This window comes from Cyprinus carpio, chromosome B14 (assembly GCF_018340385.1).
Source record: "Cyprinus carpio isolate SPL01 chromosome B14, ASM1834038v1, whole genome shotgun sequence".
NCBI classification, from domain to species: domain Eukaryota; kingdom Metazoa; phylum Chordata; class Actinopteri; order Cypriniformes; family Cyprinidae; genus Cyprinus; species Cyprinus carpio.
Window position 1 is genome coordinate 7,207,272 of NC_056610.1, and position 17,717 is coordinate 7,224,988.

Sequence of the window (17,717 nt, forward strand, 5' to 3'; positions counted from 1 at the left end):
CCTCCCTTCTTACTCCTTTTCTTCTGTCTTGCTCCCTCCTCCCTTCTGTGTTCTCTTTCTATACCTCAATGTATGCGCACACATGTATATTTCCTCATGAGTTCAGATGTTCAGACCAGGACGGGGGCTATAGGCCTGAAGGTTATTGAGTTCGGTCTGTCCTTCTGCTCAGAGTTGAAGTATCCTTGGCCAAGTGTATGCCTAATATGTCCAGAACTTCCTGGCCATACTTCCATTCTATATAACATACAGATGTACGGACTCTAGAGGCAGCAGGAGGGGAAAACCCCTTGTTTGCTAGACATTCCTATATGATGTAGTATACAGTGCTTATTGGATAAACCACTACACCAACCCTTGCAATGCAACTATATAATGTGTGAATGTAATAATAAACGGGGAAGAAGTTTGTGAGCAGACTAAAAGGCTTCATGTTCATTTACTTCTTTCCATGAGCTCATGCAAGGACTGAGAATGGTCGGACGGCATCGAAAAGATAAAGACAGAATTATGTGGTATTTAACAATATGCATCTAAGTTATGCATCAAGAAGATAAAAAAGGCAGCAGAGCAGAGCTTAGATCCAAATCAACATACAGGTAACAACAAAACCACACTTAGGAGAATGTCCAGCTAACAGACAAATAAACAAACTAAGCTTAATTGCTTTACTTTAAATGTAATTGTAAAATAAATAAATTAACAAATAAATTAAAAAAAAAATCAGTTACTCCAAAATAGCTGCAAAGGCCTTTATGTTACCTAAGCAACTGGAATCAGTAAACAAAGCAAGTGTTCTAGCTCTGCTGTTACCATAGCAACTGGGGTGGGCAAATTATTATTTTATAAAAATTCAAAATATTTACACAATCTAATATTGTGAAATCATTTAACAGTTATTTTGTACAGACTGGATGTCAGAGCATTGATGAATCAACTGCAATGCTAAATAATTAAATATGTAAATGAGTTTAATTTAACTGAAACCTGAACCAAAGATGAGCGTTTATAACAGAGACCACCTGAATAGATTTCCACTGTTATAAAATCCAAGGTTTATATTCAGACACGGAACAAAGACTTTAAATAGTAGATGCTGCAGCAACTTAATGAGATGCTGAGCAGCACCCAGCTGGACTGGTCTACGATCAGTGTGTGTGTTTTTGCTGGACCAGACTCAATATTCTGCTGATCTCTGCAATACTTGATTAAACCTGCAGTTCAGTACTCTCTGCGCAGTAGGATAGTGGATTTCATCATCCACACAAAGAGCATTTAAAAACCTGACTCATCCCAACATTCTATATAAAATACTGATTTAATTTAGACAAAATAATTACTGTAATAGTATACAATAATTTGTCTATATTAATAGTAATAATAATACAGATAGGCAGACAGACAGACATACTTTAAATGAAAATTACATGTGAAACAAAAAAGATGAGGAGAGTGAGAGAAGATAAAATAGAAAAAAAAAACCTTAAGAAGAGAGATGAAAGCACTGTTGCTGAGGGAGCACTGTGTGTGTTCAGCAACATGGAATAAGGCCAATCCTGTCTGCTTGATGGACTAAAATATGCTCAAATAACAGCCTGAGGTGTTCACCACATAAATAAACTCCAACAGATAAAAAAAATAAAAATAAATCTGCTGTCATCTTAGCGCTACATTAAAGCGAGCAACCTCATTAATATGATGTTTATTTACACAGAAACAATCTTATTAACCACAGACAAGCACGACAGCACAATCCACTACACACACACAGAGAACACGCAACTGAGACTGCTTCCCGCAATCAAACACATGAGTCTGTGTGTCCTCGTCACAGGGGGATGAATCTGTTGACACCATCTGCTGACGAAATGACAGTATTAACTTCTCCATCTAAATCCATTTCACGTAATAAACCCAGTTGTTTAAAACCCAGCAAGCTGACCAACCAATGTATTCTGTTAATCTCTCTATTTGTCTCCATTTCCTGTTCATGTTTCCTTTTCTCAGGGTAACGAGTGTGTTGCTATGGATACAAGACAGAGAATGAATGGGAATCAGAATGTGCAGTGTGATGGAACTTTAATGATGACAGAATTTGTCATTACATCTGCAAGCATGTGCTAATGAGACTGACAATACATAAACAAAATTCACAAATACAGATAAGGTCAGGGGAAATAAGTGAGTGAGTAAGAGAGGAATTATCACTCAATTCCTGGGATTTGAGCTTTCAGCATTAGGGGGCTTCAGTCTGGCTGTGAAGGCCTTGAATGAGACGGCCTGGAGGGCATTTTATGCCATAAAATCACGGTTTGGGCAATTAAAATGACCAATTAAAATATGGATCAAATTATAATGCGCAATCATTAAACCAATTCTACTGTACGGGAGTGAAATTTGGGGGACCAGTATTAAAGTTTGAAAATTGGGATAAAATTTTAATAGAAAGAACACAATTGGAATTTGCAAAAAAAAAACAACAAAAAAAAAACCATTCTAAGGGTAAACAGACGCACTTCTAGCAATGCCTGCAGGGTTGAACTGGGCTCATACCCCTTACACACTGAAACACAAAAAAGAGCTGTAAAATTCTGGCATCACCTGAGTCAATCTGACACTCAGTCTATTCAATATAAAGCCCTCCTTGCCAATGAATCCCCCACAGTGTCTCATCCTCGAAACACACTCATGCTTCAACTAATGAAAGAAACTCAAGCTGAGTCTGACTCCAACCACAACCCCAACATTCATAAAGACATTGACAAAAATCTAAAGTATAATTATGATGAAAAATTTAAAAACGACCTCCAAACCAAACTCCAGTGTTATTCGGTCCTAAATAGAACCACCAAAATGGCAAACTACTTATCTATCAAACAATTAAAAGAAAGACAAATCCTTTCAAAATATTGACTTATAAAATATTGACTTAGAAATAGAGAAAGGAAGACATAAAAAATCCTGGATACCGAGGGAAAAGCAACTATGCAAACACTGTGACTTAAATCAAATAGAGGACGAGAAACACTTTCTTCTTGTCTGCCCCAAATACACCACTACAAGCCAAATATTCTTTCCACAATTTGAAGAATTTAATTGTTCTTTATTTTTTCTCTGGATGACTCAGTGTAACTCCGCTATATACTTGGAGAGGATGAGATGGGAGTCAAACTAGCTGCAAAATATGTATACACCACACACACCATACGAAATGGTTAATTCATTGTATCCATTTGCTTTATTTGACATTCTTCATTGTATATAATTGTAATTATTATTATAAATATTAGAAATACTGTCTGCTGTTGTTATTTTTTATTTTATTGTATTTATTAATTTATTTTCTCTCAATTATTACTCATTTTTTGTTTCCTTTTTTACTTTGATGGTGTAATCATATTCTGTATTTTACACATCTAAAATGCTTTGGAAAAAACTGTAACACAAATGTCATGCCAATAAAGCAACTTGATCTTGAACTTGAGAGAGAGAGAGAGAGAGAGAGAGAGAGAGAGAGAGAGAGAGAGAGAGAGAGAGAGAGAGAGAGAGAGAGAGATTTGAGATTTCATACACCTTTATTATACATAGATATTAAAAAAACATTACAAAACAACTTAGACCAAAACAAATCAAAACATATACCCCAAGCTCAAATTAACAACATATCAAAAATTAATTCTCCATCAATTACAACACAAATAATATTATTAAAACACCACTGTAATTCAAAAGGACTCCAAATCATTCATTAGTTGATAATACTTAAATTCAACACTCACTCGAGCCCTTAAAAAAGCTTTAAAAAGAATTACAGCATCTTGATTTGGTCTGTTTTCAATTCTGTTTCTCCTTGTAACATATATTGCAAATTTTGCTTGTCCAACAATAAAGTTGATCAGCTGCCACTTTATTCTCTGCTTCTGACAATATCTCAATCCTAAAATAAAGGCATTAATAGAGAAGTTTTCCTGAAATCTTAAAAATAAGCCCTTTAACAAGGCAAAGATCGGTCCCAGTCGAAAACATTCTGTAAAGCAATGAAAAACAGTCTCTCTTATCCCACAAAACACACATTTATCAACAACATCTGAGTTAATAACAGAGACAAAGGCTTTCACCGCTATAGCCCCATGTAAGATACGCCACTGCAGGTCACCAGACTGCTTATTCAATGGTGGTTTGTATAGCACCCTCCAAACCGGCTTGTCTTCCTCTCGTAAACCACATTTTTCTCGCCAACTAGTGTCTTTTTTTTCTGGTTTAATGCCCCTTTATTCAAAATTTTAACAAAACACCTATAAAGCTCTTTTCCTCCAGCAAAACTCAGGTCCAGATCTTTTAGACCTTCTATATCTAGCAGTATGCTAGACATACCTCTCATATCAGGAGAAATGGCAACTTTGGGAAAAGGATCTTTTGTATCTGGAATCAAAATTCCATCAGCAAAGCTTTGTAACATAGTTAATTCTTCCTCTGTTAATCTTTTTTTCCAGAGTTTTAAAATAAATTCAGTTTGGCGTGCGGATCTCTGACCTAAAATGGCGGCCAGTGCAAGAGCATCGCTTAAATGAGGCCCAGCCACATCAATTAAGTTCCTTAACTTTACCAAACCAGAGCCACAAAGTCTTAATGATAGACCTGGCAAACACTCATTTGACAAGTCAAAGCGAGATCCTTTAACCAAAGGCTCCTCAAGTAACCAAAACAATGACTCTGTTTTACAAACCCTGATAATACTGAAAAGTCCCCACATTTTAAATAATCCATGATAAAATGAAGGAAGTCCTTTGAAATTCAGTTGTTTGTGATCCGTAAATACCAGAGTACTGTCAAGTCCAAGTCCATCAATCCTCTGTAATATGTTCTGAGCCACTTTCCTCCAGACTAGATCTTCAGGCCCAGTTAGCAGTCTCTGGATAAACTGCAAGCGAAAAGTTCCAAGTCTACTGAACAGATGCACCAGACCTTGACCTCCTTCATCCAAAGGCAGGAAAAGTATGCTTTGAGGGACCCAGTGAAGCCGATCCCAAAAAAAGTCTACCAGCATTGCTTGTAATCTTGAAAGCAGACCGGGAAGGAGGGTCTACACATACCAGTCTGTGCCACAATGTTGAAGCAGCCAAGTTGTTAATTATTAAAACACGTCCTCTAAAAGAAAGTTGTGGATGAATCCACTTCCATTTTTTTTAGCCTACCCTCTATTTTTTCGATCACCCCAAACCAGTTCTTTTCTTGTGTGACAGCATCTCCAATAAACACACCTAGATATTTAAGACCTCCTTTTTTCCAAGTTAACCCACCCGGTAATAAAGGTGGCCCCTTCTCCCATTTTCCAACAATTAAGGCATCACTCTTACTCCAATTTATTTTAGCAGCAGATACATTCCCAAACTCTTGAATTATTTTTAAAAGAGTATTTATGTCATTCTGCCCATTGACCATTATCATTACGTCGTCAGCATAAGCTGATATCTGGTGTTGCAGATTAACGTTAGGTAACAGTAAACCTTCTATATTAGACCGTAATTTGTTTAATAATGGTTCAATTGCTAAGGAGTACAGCATTCCAGAGAGTGCACAACCTTGTCTGATGCCCCTGTTAACACTAAAAGGGGCGGACAAACCACCATTGATTTTTAACATACTTTCAATGTCTTTATATAACACTTTGATTACTCCAATAAAACCTGGACCAAAACCAAAAACATCAAGGGTGTTCCAAAGATACTGGTGCTCAACCCTATCGAAAGCTTTTTCTTGATCAATGGAGATGAGTCCTAAATCAATGCCCAAAAGGCCAGCAACCTCCATTACATCTCGAACAAGATTTAGACTAATGTTTTTTCTGTGCATTGTCCCTGATCAAATTTGGTCTGGAATGTATAATGTCCCCCATCACTTCTCTTAATCTATTTGCCAGAGTTTTAGAAAAAAAAAAATCAAATCGGAGCACAACAAGCCCACTGGTCTCCAGTTCTTAATTTCCTGAAGGTCACCTTTCTTGGGTAGGAGAGTGATCACAGCTCTCCTACAGCTCACTGGTAAGAGACCTTCAGCTATGCTCTCATTGAGAACATCCAAAAAATCCTCACCCAACACCTCCCAAAAGGCTTTATAAAACTCAATCGGGAGCCCATCAATTCCTGGAGCTTTTCCACTCAGTCTGCAGTGCTTTCCAAAGCTCTTGTGCACACAAAGGCTTCTCTAGTGCCTCCTTTGACTTTTTTTGGAAGCTTCGGTAAAACTTGATAAAAACTGGAAGACATTTCTTCAATCATGTTTATATTCACTCCCCATACAGATCCTTATAAAACTTTACAGCCCTTTGTCTTATTTCAGACAGCACTGTAAGCTCTTGCCCGTTCTCCGATCGCAAGGAGTGAATGTATCTACTCTGGCCATTCTTTCTTTCCAAATTAAAAAAGAATTTTGGATGGGGCATCCATTTGTGTTAAATTTTGGTAGCGTGACCTAACCAATGCACCTTTTGCTTTCACGCCTAGCAGGTTTGCAAGAACCATCCTTTTGGACTTGAGAACATCAACACCATTTTGTCCTCCAGTGGACTCCAATATTGTTTGCACCTCTACAATTTCCTCTTCAAGTTCTTTCATTTTTTGTGTGATATTTTTTTAGAGACATTGAAAGTATACTGTTGACATAATAACTTGGGTTTCAACTTTTCCAACATCCCACCATTGTTTTAAATTGATAAAACACTTTTTCTTTAATTTAAATTCCTTCCAAAAAAAGCGAAAAACCTCTTTAAACTTTGCATCACTCAACAAAGATACATTAAAATGCCAGTAGGCACTCTTTGACCTTATATTTGATATAAACACTTTTACAAATAACAATAGCATGATCAGAAAATCCAGAAGGACTAATTACACAGCTTTTGACAATATTAAAATGATATTTAAAACAGTAGAGTCTATCTAATCTGGCCAAAGAAATAAAATTCTCCCGAGTATGCAACCATCATTTCCGTTTAAACGTCTCCATATGTCACACAGTTTATGGGTTTCAATCAAGGTGCGCATGGTACGACTGGAAGCTGTATGGGGTTCAGCATGATTTCGATCTAGTACACAATTCTCAGTACAATTAAAATCCCCACTAAAAAACACATATTCATCTGAATTACAGCTCTGCAAAATTTCATTAAGATTATTAAGAAAACAAACTCTCTCATTACCACTATTAGGGGCATATACATTAATAAACACCACATTAAATTTTTCAAACTGTGCACGTACAAAAAATTAGTCTACCAGCAATTTCTTGCTTCACTTCAAAAGAAACAGGAGTGAAATGTGTAGCAAAAAGCACAGCTACCCCCTCCTCTAGAAAACTCATATGAGAGCACACCACCACCCCTTCCCATTCTCTCCTCCAATCAGTTTCATTTAACACATCACTGTGTGTCTCCTGAATAAACATCACATCAATTTTCTTTTTGTCTTATTAATTCAAATAACAATGCCCTTTTATAAGCATCTCGTGCACCATTAATATTAAGAGAGCCTATTCTCACCCACACTCATCAAGAAGATGAGAGAGAAGGATTACACACAAAGCAGCTTTCAACATGTAAAGACATAGAGAACTACATTGTTTCAAACCCATCCTCTGCCTGAAGTTCTGATCTTAGTTTAGCAATAATTTTCCTTAATCTATATACTTCTTGAACGGTGAACTTTTCTTCACCCTCACTCCTCATCAACATCACAACAGAATCAACAAACATTTTACGATCAGGAAAAGAGTCTGTAACCTGCACATTTTTCACATTTTTTGATCTTTGTAGAAAAGATTTGACTTTATCAAAAGAATAATCACTACTTGTATTCCTTCTACTCTTAATTTCCTGAGTTTCACTGTCAGAATCTTCAACAGGACTACTTTCAACATCATCACATTCATCAACCTGTGTTTCAGACCATTGTTTTGACTTTTCATTCCTCATCTTTGCTTTGTTTCTTTTTCTCTTAACAGGAGGTGTCTTAAACAGTGCTTCATCGCCCACATAATCTGTAATAATTTCTTCTCCAGTCACCCGTTTAGCTGCTTTAACAGCATCAATCACCGTTTCCTCCTCTATCAGCTCGGATTCTCCCTCCGCAGCAGTACTCGCTCCTGCCTCTGGTGCAGCAGACGCACCTTCAGCCTGATCAGCTTCAGCCGAACCACTGACAACCGCATCTACAACCTCTTCATCAGCCTCGACATGAGTGCTGTCATCCGCGCTCTGTACCCGACACGAACTACGAATGTGGCTCTCTGATCCACACTTAAAGCATTTCATAGTCTCAGAACTTGCATACACAACATAGTCAAAGCCATCAATTTTGAATTTGAATGCCAAACTTAGATCCTCGACTTCACTTTTAAGAACCATAAAGATTTGCCGTCTAAAAGAGACTACGTGTTTAAGTAAAGGGGACTTACAGCCTAGCGGAACTTTCCTCATTGTGAAAACAATTTTTCCATGTCTAGACAATTCTGCTATCAACAAGTCATCTTTTATAAACGGGGGAACATTGGACAAAATTATCTTTTTTGCAGGTTGGACTAGAGGAATTACTGGCGTAAACGTATCCTGAATAGAAATTCCATTTTCCACCACCCTGTTTACTTTCTCAACGTTATCCAAAAAGATCACCACAGCACTATTCATTCGAGATGCTGACATTATACTGTCGTGTCCAACAATCTGTCCGACCGCTAAACTGCAGTCTTCAACTGAGCAGTTCATTACCGGCGCGATCTTGATTCCATGCCGGCGAGAAAGCCGCTCAAAACTCACGCGCTCTGAAGACGCCATCGTCAACCAGCGCGCGCTGGAAGACTGCGCTTCCTGAACACCTTACGCAAACCTAAGTTAAACTCTGGCAGACAGAAGCAAAAGTAGCTTAGAAAAAAAGGAAAAGAAACTCAATCTCACCGAAGAACTCTCACCCACACGCTCTGCACACTCACGCTCGCACCGGAATTAGATAGGGGTAGAGAGAGAGAGAGAGAGAGAGAGAGAGAGAGAGAAAGACAGAGAGAGAGAGAGAATTTGAATTTTAACAAAACTTTTATTACAAATACATCTCACAGTACAATTAAATTACAATGTGCATAAATATTAAGAGCAACATCAACTCACTATAAATGTGTAAAAAACAAATCACCCTCAGATACAGAACACAAAGCCTCGTTGCAACACCAAATACCTTCAAAGGTTTATGAGATCATCCATTTGCTTGTAATAAGCAAAATCAATCATTATTCTTGCTTTCACCATGTTTGAAAACATTGCTACTACATTCTGTCCCAAATTTTGCTCAACTTTCTTTTTTCTACTTATATAAATAGCCAATTTTGCTTGGCCTAACACACAATTTAACAACTGACATACAAATCTGTTTTTCAACACATATTTAAAACCTAAAATAAAAACCACAGTAGAAAAAAATTCATTACAACTCTGAAAAATGGCTCCTAAAAGCAAAAATAAAGGCTCTAATCTTGCACATTTTACAAAAGCATGAAAGATGGTTTCTCTCTCAGTGCAAAAAGGACATTGAGCATCAACCTCAGGATTTTAAAACCTAAATAAAAGCATTCACGGCGACAGCGCCATGAAGAATTCTCCACTGTAAGTCACCTGTCTTTTTCGTCAACGGTGGTTTATAAAGTGCTCTCCACTCAGGTTTTCTATCTATATTCAATTTAAAAAACTCACGCCATGGCGTATCAATTTTCTTACTTAACACCTTTTTGTTAAAAATAACAACACAATACTTATACAAACTTCTCCCCGAACAAGAAAAGAAATCTACACACAGGGATTGAACAGTTTTTAAAAACACTCCAGAAACCTCTTCTAGATTCGGTGAAAGAGACAGACAAGGAAAAGAGTCTTCAGGATCTGGTTCACAGCGACCATCACCATACTCAGCCAACAAAAGTCTTTCTGTTGCATTGAGGAGCCTCTGCCACTTCACCAATAGTTGTGCAACTAGACGGGTTGATCGAATGCCCAGATGTTGAGCCGTTGCTTCATCATTCATGAAATCCATTCCTGATACTTCCAGTAACTGTCCCAAAGTGATGACTTTACTGTCAGTGAGTGTCTTGTTAAGTCCTGGGAACAGTCCACTGGCAGACAAATCCAGGCGTGCTCCACGGATTAAAGGCTCTTCTAACAGCCAATGAAGTGACTCTGAATCCTCTGTTTTTTTTAAAACAAAAAGACTCCACACTTTAAAGAGGTTTCTATAATAAACTGGTAATCCTGAAGTGTTCAATTTCGTTGGGTCGAGTAAAAAAAAGAGTTTTATCTAGTCCAAGATTCTCAAGATTACGTAAAATCATATATGCAACAGCACACCATCTAAATTCAGCTGAACCAAGAAGAAAGAAGTTTTTTGAATAAATTGCAACCGAAAAGTTGCTACTCTACTTTGAAGATGTATTAAGCCCTGTCCACCCTCCTCCTTAGGCAAAAATAACACATTCTGTGGGATCCAATGCAATTTATCCCGAAGAAGTCTACTAAAATTGCCTGGATTTTTACTAACAGTTGCGATGGAGGATCAATACATGCAACCCTATGCCATATTGAAGAAGCAACTAAATTATTTATAATTAATATACGCCCTCTAAACGACATTTTTGGAACTAACCATCTCCATTTATCTAGGCGGCCTTTCACTCTTTCAATGACTCCTTCCCAATTCTTTTGCACTGTTAACTCATCCCCAATATACACTCCTAAGTATTTAAAACCTGATTTTCCCCAAACTAACCCTTTAGGGAGATCTGGTTTCCCACCTGCCCACTCACCTAAAAGTAAGGTTTCACTTTTACTCCAGTTTACACTGGCAGAAGATAACCCTTTAAAAGTTTTAAGTAAACCTGACAAAACTTGGATGTCACTTTGCCTACTAATAATAATTATAACATCGTCGGCATAAGCTGACAATGTAAGATTCTTTACACAGTTTGGCAAACATAAACCATAAAGTTTGACCCGTATTTGCTGTAAAAGTGGCTCTATTGCCAAAGAGTAGAGCATACCAGACAATGAACACCCCTGCCGGACACCTCTCTGAACTTTAAAAAGGAGCACATAAACCACAGTTCACTTTCAGAATACTCTCAACGCCACTGTAAAGAACTTTAATACAATTTATAAAATTTTGACAAAACCCAAAAGCCTCTAAAACTCTCCACAAATAGCGATGTTCAACACGGTCAAATGCTTTCTCCTGGTCTAATGAGATTAACCCACAGTCTAGATTCACCATCTTGGAGACCTCTAAAAATATCCCGAATCAAAGAAACATTGTCAAATATTGACCTACCAGGAACACAGTAGGTCTGGTCAGGATGGATGACACCATCCATCGCTCCTGCCAGCCTGTTAGCCAGGGTTTTTTGAGAGCAGTTTGTAATCGCTACAGAGTAGCGAAACGGGCCGCCAGCACTTTATGTCCGTAAGGTCTCCTTTCTTGGGCAGGAGGGTTAGCACTGCTCTACGGCAGCTCAGAGGCAGCTGGCCTTCGGCCAAGCTTTCATTCAATACCTCCAGAAGGTCTTCACTCAGTTCTGACCAGAAGGACTTATAAAAGTCTACTGGCAGGCCGTCAATGCCCGGCGCCTTTCCAGACTCCATTCCTTGTAGAGCCTTGTACATTTCACCCATGCTCAAAGCACCAGAAATCTCAGCATTGACTTCCTCAGACACCTGGGGTAAGTCGCTGAAAAAAATCACTGTCACTCCTGTATTCTGGCCCAAGTTCATTTTTATACAGGTTTTCATAGAACACAACTGCTCTCTTGCGAATGTCCGCAAAGTCTGTCAATAAACCTCCAGACTCAGAGCGCAGAGCATGGATGACTCTGCTCTGACCGTTCTTTTTCTCCAGGTTAAAAAAGAACTTGGATGGAGCATCCATTTGGTCCACACTCTGGAACCTTGACCTGACCAGAGCCCCCTGTGTTTTGATGTTCAATAAATCAGCCAACTGTGTCCTTTTCTTTGACAATGAATCTAAATACCTCCGGCCATCAGTTGACTCAGCTAATTCTAGAAGTTTTAAAATGTCAGTCTCCAAGGTGTTCATAATCAAACTTGTCTCTCTAGTGACGTTTTGAGTATACTGCAAACAAAATTGTTTTATTTGGGCTTTTTCCAAAATCCCACCACTGTCGTAGAGACTTAAAAGAACCCTTTGTGGTTCTGAACTCATCCCAGAACAGTTTAAAGATGTTCTTAAAGTACCTGTCACTTAACACAAAGTAGTGTTAAGCTGCCAGTATGCACTTCTTGGTTTAATGGAGTTTAAAAAACACAGAACACAGCACCATACTGTGATCAGAAAAACTCACTGGGGTAATTAAACATTTCTTTACAATATTACAGTGATGCTTAAAAACATAAAACCGATCCAATCTTGCCACGCGAAATCACACTGTCACGAACATGAGTCCAAGTATACTGTTTTTGTGCCCCATTAAATTGTCTCCAAACATCACATAGCTCATGGGTTTTGACAAACTGGATCAAACGATTACGAGACGGCAAGTGAGGTTCAATATGGTTTCTGTCCAAGTTTGACTGTGTACAGTTAAAGTCACCACCCACGAATAAATATTCTTCTACACAGCATTTCTGTAAGACCGAACATAAAGTATTTAAAAATAGCATTCTTTCTATTGGTGCAGTTGGAATATACACGCAAATAAAAAACAAAAATAAAATTCTCAAAAATAGCTCTTACTTTTAAAAGCCTACCCTTAACTACTTCATCCACCTGATAAGAAGTTGGACTGAAAGCTTTAGAAAAAAGAATAGCCACCCCTCCACTGACGGAGGTGTTGTGGCTCAACACAGAGACCCCGTCCCACTCTTCAGTCCAATCAGCAGCATTCCTCAAGTCACTATGTGTTTCTTGCAACATAAGAACATCTATTCTTTTTTGTTTAACTACTTCAAACATAGCTGTTCTTTTTCTAATTTCTCTTACTCCATTTATATTTAAAGTCGCAATATTCACTTCACTCATGCTTGGAGAAATGAAAGAGACTAAGACACAGATTAGCACTCCATACACACACACCACATTACTAGCCAGGCTGCTATACTTTCTCACTACCATCATTGGCCTTGTCAGAAGTGAGTTTTCTCACAATCTTTTTTAGTCGATATATAACTCCTTGTTTGTAAACAAACTCTCCGACATAAAAAACCTGGTTTTTATCAACGAACTGCTTCGTGTCCGAAAAATAATCAGCTACACAGACCCCTCTCTTGTTTTTAGTAGCTTTTAAAAACAGTTTAATGTCTTCCACTTCACAACCTCGACTAGAGAAGTCACTCTGAGAGAGACTGACGCTAGAATCAGAAGATTCACTGTCACTTTCACCACAACAAGCATCCACGTCAGCTTTCTTAGCTCTAACCGTCTGAAACTCGTCAGATGTTTTCCTTTTCGATGGAACTTTGAAATCAGTGTGCTCTGTCTCCATTTCAATGCCATCACCAAACGAATCGAGCAGTAAAACGTTAGGTAAATTGACACTTTTTTGGCGTATTCGATGTTTTAACATCACCCGGTCTTTTTTCCTCAACCACATTTTCAGGTACATTTACCTGGATCGCCGCACTCTCGGCCGCGGGCGGATTCACTGCAGCCCTGTCCTCCACCGCACCTGTCTCCGCCACACCTGTGCCCGCTGCACCCGTCTCTGTCGCACCTGTCTCCGCCGCACCCGTCTCTGTCGCCGGCCGAACCGCGTCTGACGGACCAGCCTCGACCGGCTCACTAACATTAATGTCATCAGCCGCTGAGGCGTTTTTCGTATCTTTACCAGGACAGGCACGGATCAAGTGCCCCGCTAATCCGCATTTAAAGCACTTCATCTTGTCCGTGGTAACATAAACGACATAATCAAACTCGTCCACTTTTATATGCAGAGAAAGATCTAAATCCCCATCATCTTTTAGGATCATGTAAACGAATCTCCTAAATGAAAAACCACATGTTTCAAAAGAGGAGATCCACTACCAATCGGTATCATTTTAATAGGTGAGACCAATTTTCCATATCGTGATAAAATTCTTACCAAAGTTTCATCGCTAATGAAAGGCGGAACGTTCGACAACAAAAACTTTTTTTGATGGCATAGAAAGTGGGAGAACATGAGTAAAAAGATTCTCAACCACTATACCATTCTCAACTAGGTCATTTGCCTTTTCAACAGAGCTAAGAAAGATGACAATGGAACTGTTCATTCTGGAGGCCGACATTATATGTTCATGCCCAACAACCTCTCCTGCAGCCAGGCAACAGTCTTCCACGCTCACCGCGGACGCCACTTTTACTCCATGGCGCCGCGTGAGTTTACTCAAACTTTGCATACGTGGGGCCGTCATGCTGCCCGCGAAAAAAAAGCACGGTAGCACGCGGCCCAAACCAACAAATACCCCACCACTTCTTAACAATTTGCATACGTGGAGAAAGAAAGAAAAGAAAGAAAGAAAAAAAGAATTCACTCACAAACTCCAATTCACACGCAAACGCTCCTCTCACACTCAGCAGTCACACGTCACACCGGAAATGAGAGAGAGAGAGAGAGAGAGAGAGAGAGAGAGAGAGAGAGAGAGAGAGAAATTTTCTCCATTATTTTCATAAATTTAAAAATGGAAGATGAAATACTTTAAAAAACATTATAAAACAATAATAAAAAAATAAATAAAAAATCAAATCCATCCTTGCATCTTTTGCAGCAAACCCTATACTGAAGTTATTGAGATGATCTATTGAGAATAGTCTAGTGAGATAATCTAGACTTCATCATATACTTCCATACAGATTATACATAAACACATACATATGTTCAGTCCATAGGTCTGAAACTTTCCTAATCTCATCATTCAGATTTAGGGTCCTTCAGTCTGTTGAACAATTGCATATTAGAGATCAGTTTCTCTTTCTAGGACATGAACAATTACTGCATAAGTTTGTTTTGAATGTATTTAAGATGGTGATGAGAGGACAGTATGGCTAAACAATATAAAGACACACAAAATCCATTAGAGATCACAATTTTACCTCTCCAGAATCTCTCCTCCTGCGATCTGGGATCACTAGAGTATTTCCATTACTGCCTGGGACTATAGTAGAGCCGATACTCATTCTGGGTCCAACTAACATGTACCGTTTGTCTCCAGATCTGTACTGGATGCTGTGACACAGAGTCCCGTCGTAATTTGTATCCTGTAAATACTTGGACGAATAGTCTGTCGATTTAGAGCACTGCATTGCAATCAGCACGATGATGCTGATGACAAAAGCAATGAAACCGAGCCCAAAGTGATGATCAAATAAAATGTCACGTTGGTTTCCTCCTCGTCTTTTACTGCGTTTTTCACATCAGAAGCTGCAAAAGCCTCTTTGGGCTCCACAACTTTGACAATCACAGTCGCTGTTGCTGAGAGAGAAATGTTCCCATTGTCTTTGACCAGTATGATCAGTTTATGCAGGGCCTCGTCTGTTTCTGTGAATGAGCGAAGGGTCCTTATCTGTCCTGTGTAGCGGTCCAAACCAAATAGACTGTGGTCACTAACTTCCTGCAGTGAAAATAATAACCAGCCGTTGTATCCTATATCTGCATCATATGCTCTGACTTTAGTCACCAAATGACCTGCGTTCACATTACGGGGAATCTCTTCCACACCCTCAGCAGAACCGTTAGCGCTGACTGGATATAAGATCACTGGAACGTTGTCGTTCTGATCCAGAATAAACACATTCACTGTCACGTTACTGCTCAGAGACGGAGTTCCAGAGTCTGTAGTGAGAACATGGAACTGGAACGTTTTAACAGTTTCAAAGTCAAAGCTCTTTAGTGCATAAATCTCTCCATTTTCAGAGTTAACATTAATGAAAGATGCATATTTGTTTTCATCTCCAGGGTCTCTCCAAATGTTATAGTGTACAACAGCATTTTCATCTAAGTCACGATCAGAAGCAAACACAGAAAACAAAGATTTTTCCTGGAATATATTTTCCATCACATAAAAAGTATAGGGTGAAAGCGAAAATGCTGGACTATTGTCATTTACATCCGATATCTGCACAGTTATAGTTTTAAATGAAGACAAAGGTGGCTGTCCAGCATCTTTGGCTACTAATGTGATGTCATATCGAGGCACAGTTTCTCTATCAAGAGATGAGGCTGTTACCAGTGCGTAAATGTTATCTTGGGATGATGCCATTAGCCTGAAAGGTACTTCTTCAGTTATGTAACACAACACTTTCCCATTTACACCAGAGTCCAAATCACTGACGCTGATTAAAGCCACTGTAGTTCCAATTTTAGAGTCTTCAGGCACTGCACTTGAAAATGATGTGACTTCTATCTCGGGCACATTGTCATTTACATCAATGATTTTAATGGTTATACTCTTATCTGATGTGAGAGGAGCACTCCCTTTGTCTGATGCTTGGATATCTATTTCAACGTTATTAATCTCTTCAAAATCTATTTGACCGATTACAGTCATTTCTCCAGTCCTGGAGTTTAAATCAAAAAGATTAATTAGCCTACTGTCTATATCCTTACCAAACGAATAAAAAACTTCTCCATTTGGACCATCATCCATGTCAGTAGCATTAACCTGTATAACAGTTGTGCCTACAGGGACATTTTCTTGAAGTGTTACAGAGTAAATTTCTTGTGTGAAAACTGGCATATTGTCATTAACATCTAAAACGTCAACTATTATATCCATTGTTCCAGACTTTGGGGGTCGCCCTCCATCAAGCGCAGTGAGGACTAGCTTGTGTCTACGGCTTGTTTCTCTATCCAAAGGCTTTTGAAGAATTAAAAAGGGCATTTTGCGATCTTCTCCGCGATCTTTAACCTCTATGCGGAAATTTTCATTATGGGTGAGTTTATATTGTTGAACAGAGTTCATTCCGCCATCGGGATCCCGCGCCGCCTGTAGCTGATACCGAGCTCCAGGTAAGGCTGATTCCGAGATTTCCAACTGCTTTTCTTTTTCCGGGAATGTCGGAGCATGATCATTGACGTCCACAATTTCGATCGACACGTAGTGGATATCTAAAGGGTTTTCTAGAGCGATTTTTAGATTGATGACACACGTGCCGCTTTTCTCGCACACCTCCTCGCGATCTATTTTCCCATTTACACTTAAAATCCCATCATTCTGATTTACCGTGAACAGCGAGTCGCCTGAGGTTGAAACGATCCGAAATCTTCTCTCCTTTAAAGTTCTGATATCGAGACCTAAATCCTTCGCAGGGTTTCCGACCACAGATCCTTCTTTTTGCTCCTCAGAAAGAGAATATCGTACTTGTGCGCATACCCCTCTCCAAAGCAGCATCCCCAGTGCCATGAAGATCAGTCTGCGGCGCCATGATGAAACGTGCCCTTTGTTGCATTTTGCAGGAAATTAAAACGGCGTTTAAGATGTTCCACTCTAAAATGTTGACCCATAACAAAGTTACGCGCTGACCATAAAATCCTTAGGTACGAAGCAAGTAGCTCTTGGCGAATGTGAAGGCAATGTCCACAGCGTTCTTAACGAACTGATGGGAGAGAGCGAATGAAACTGCCAACACACGATGCCACTTCAAGTCCGTATTTTTGGTGTGCACTGACACCATGCGAATTTATTTTTCACTGCAAACGAA

The 17,717-nt window shown here is 39.0% G+C and overlaps 1 pseudogene; it reads right to left on the reverse strand.

Annotated features, from left to right (window-relative positions):
* Positions 1-280: 280 nt before the first annotated feature.
* On the reverse strand, positions 281-17,439 carry LOC109101528 (annotated as a pseudogene).
* Between the last annotated feature and the right edge of the window lie 278 nt (positions 17,440-17,717).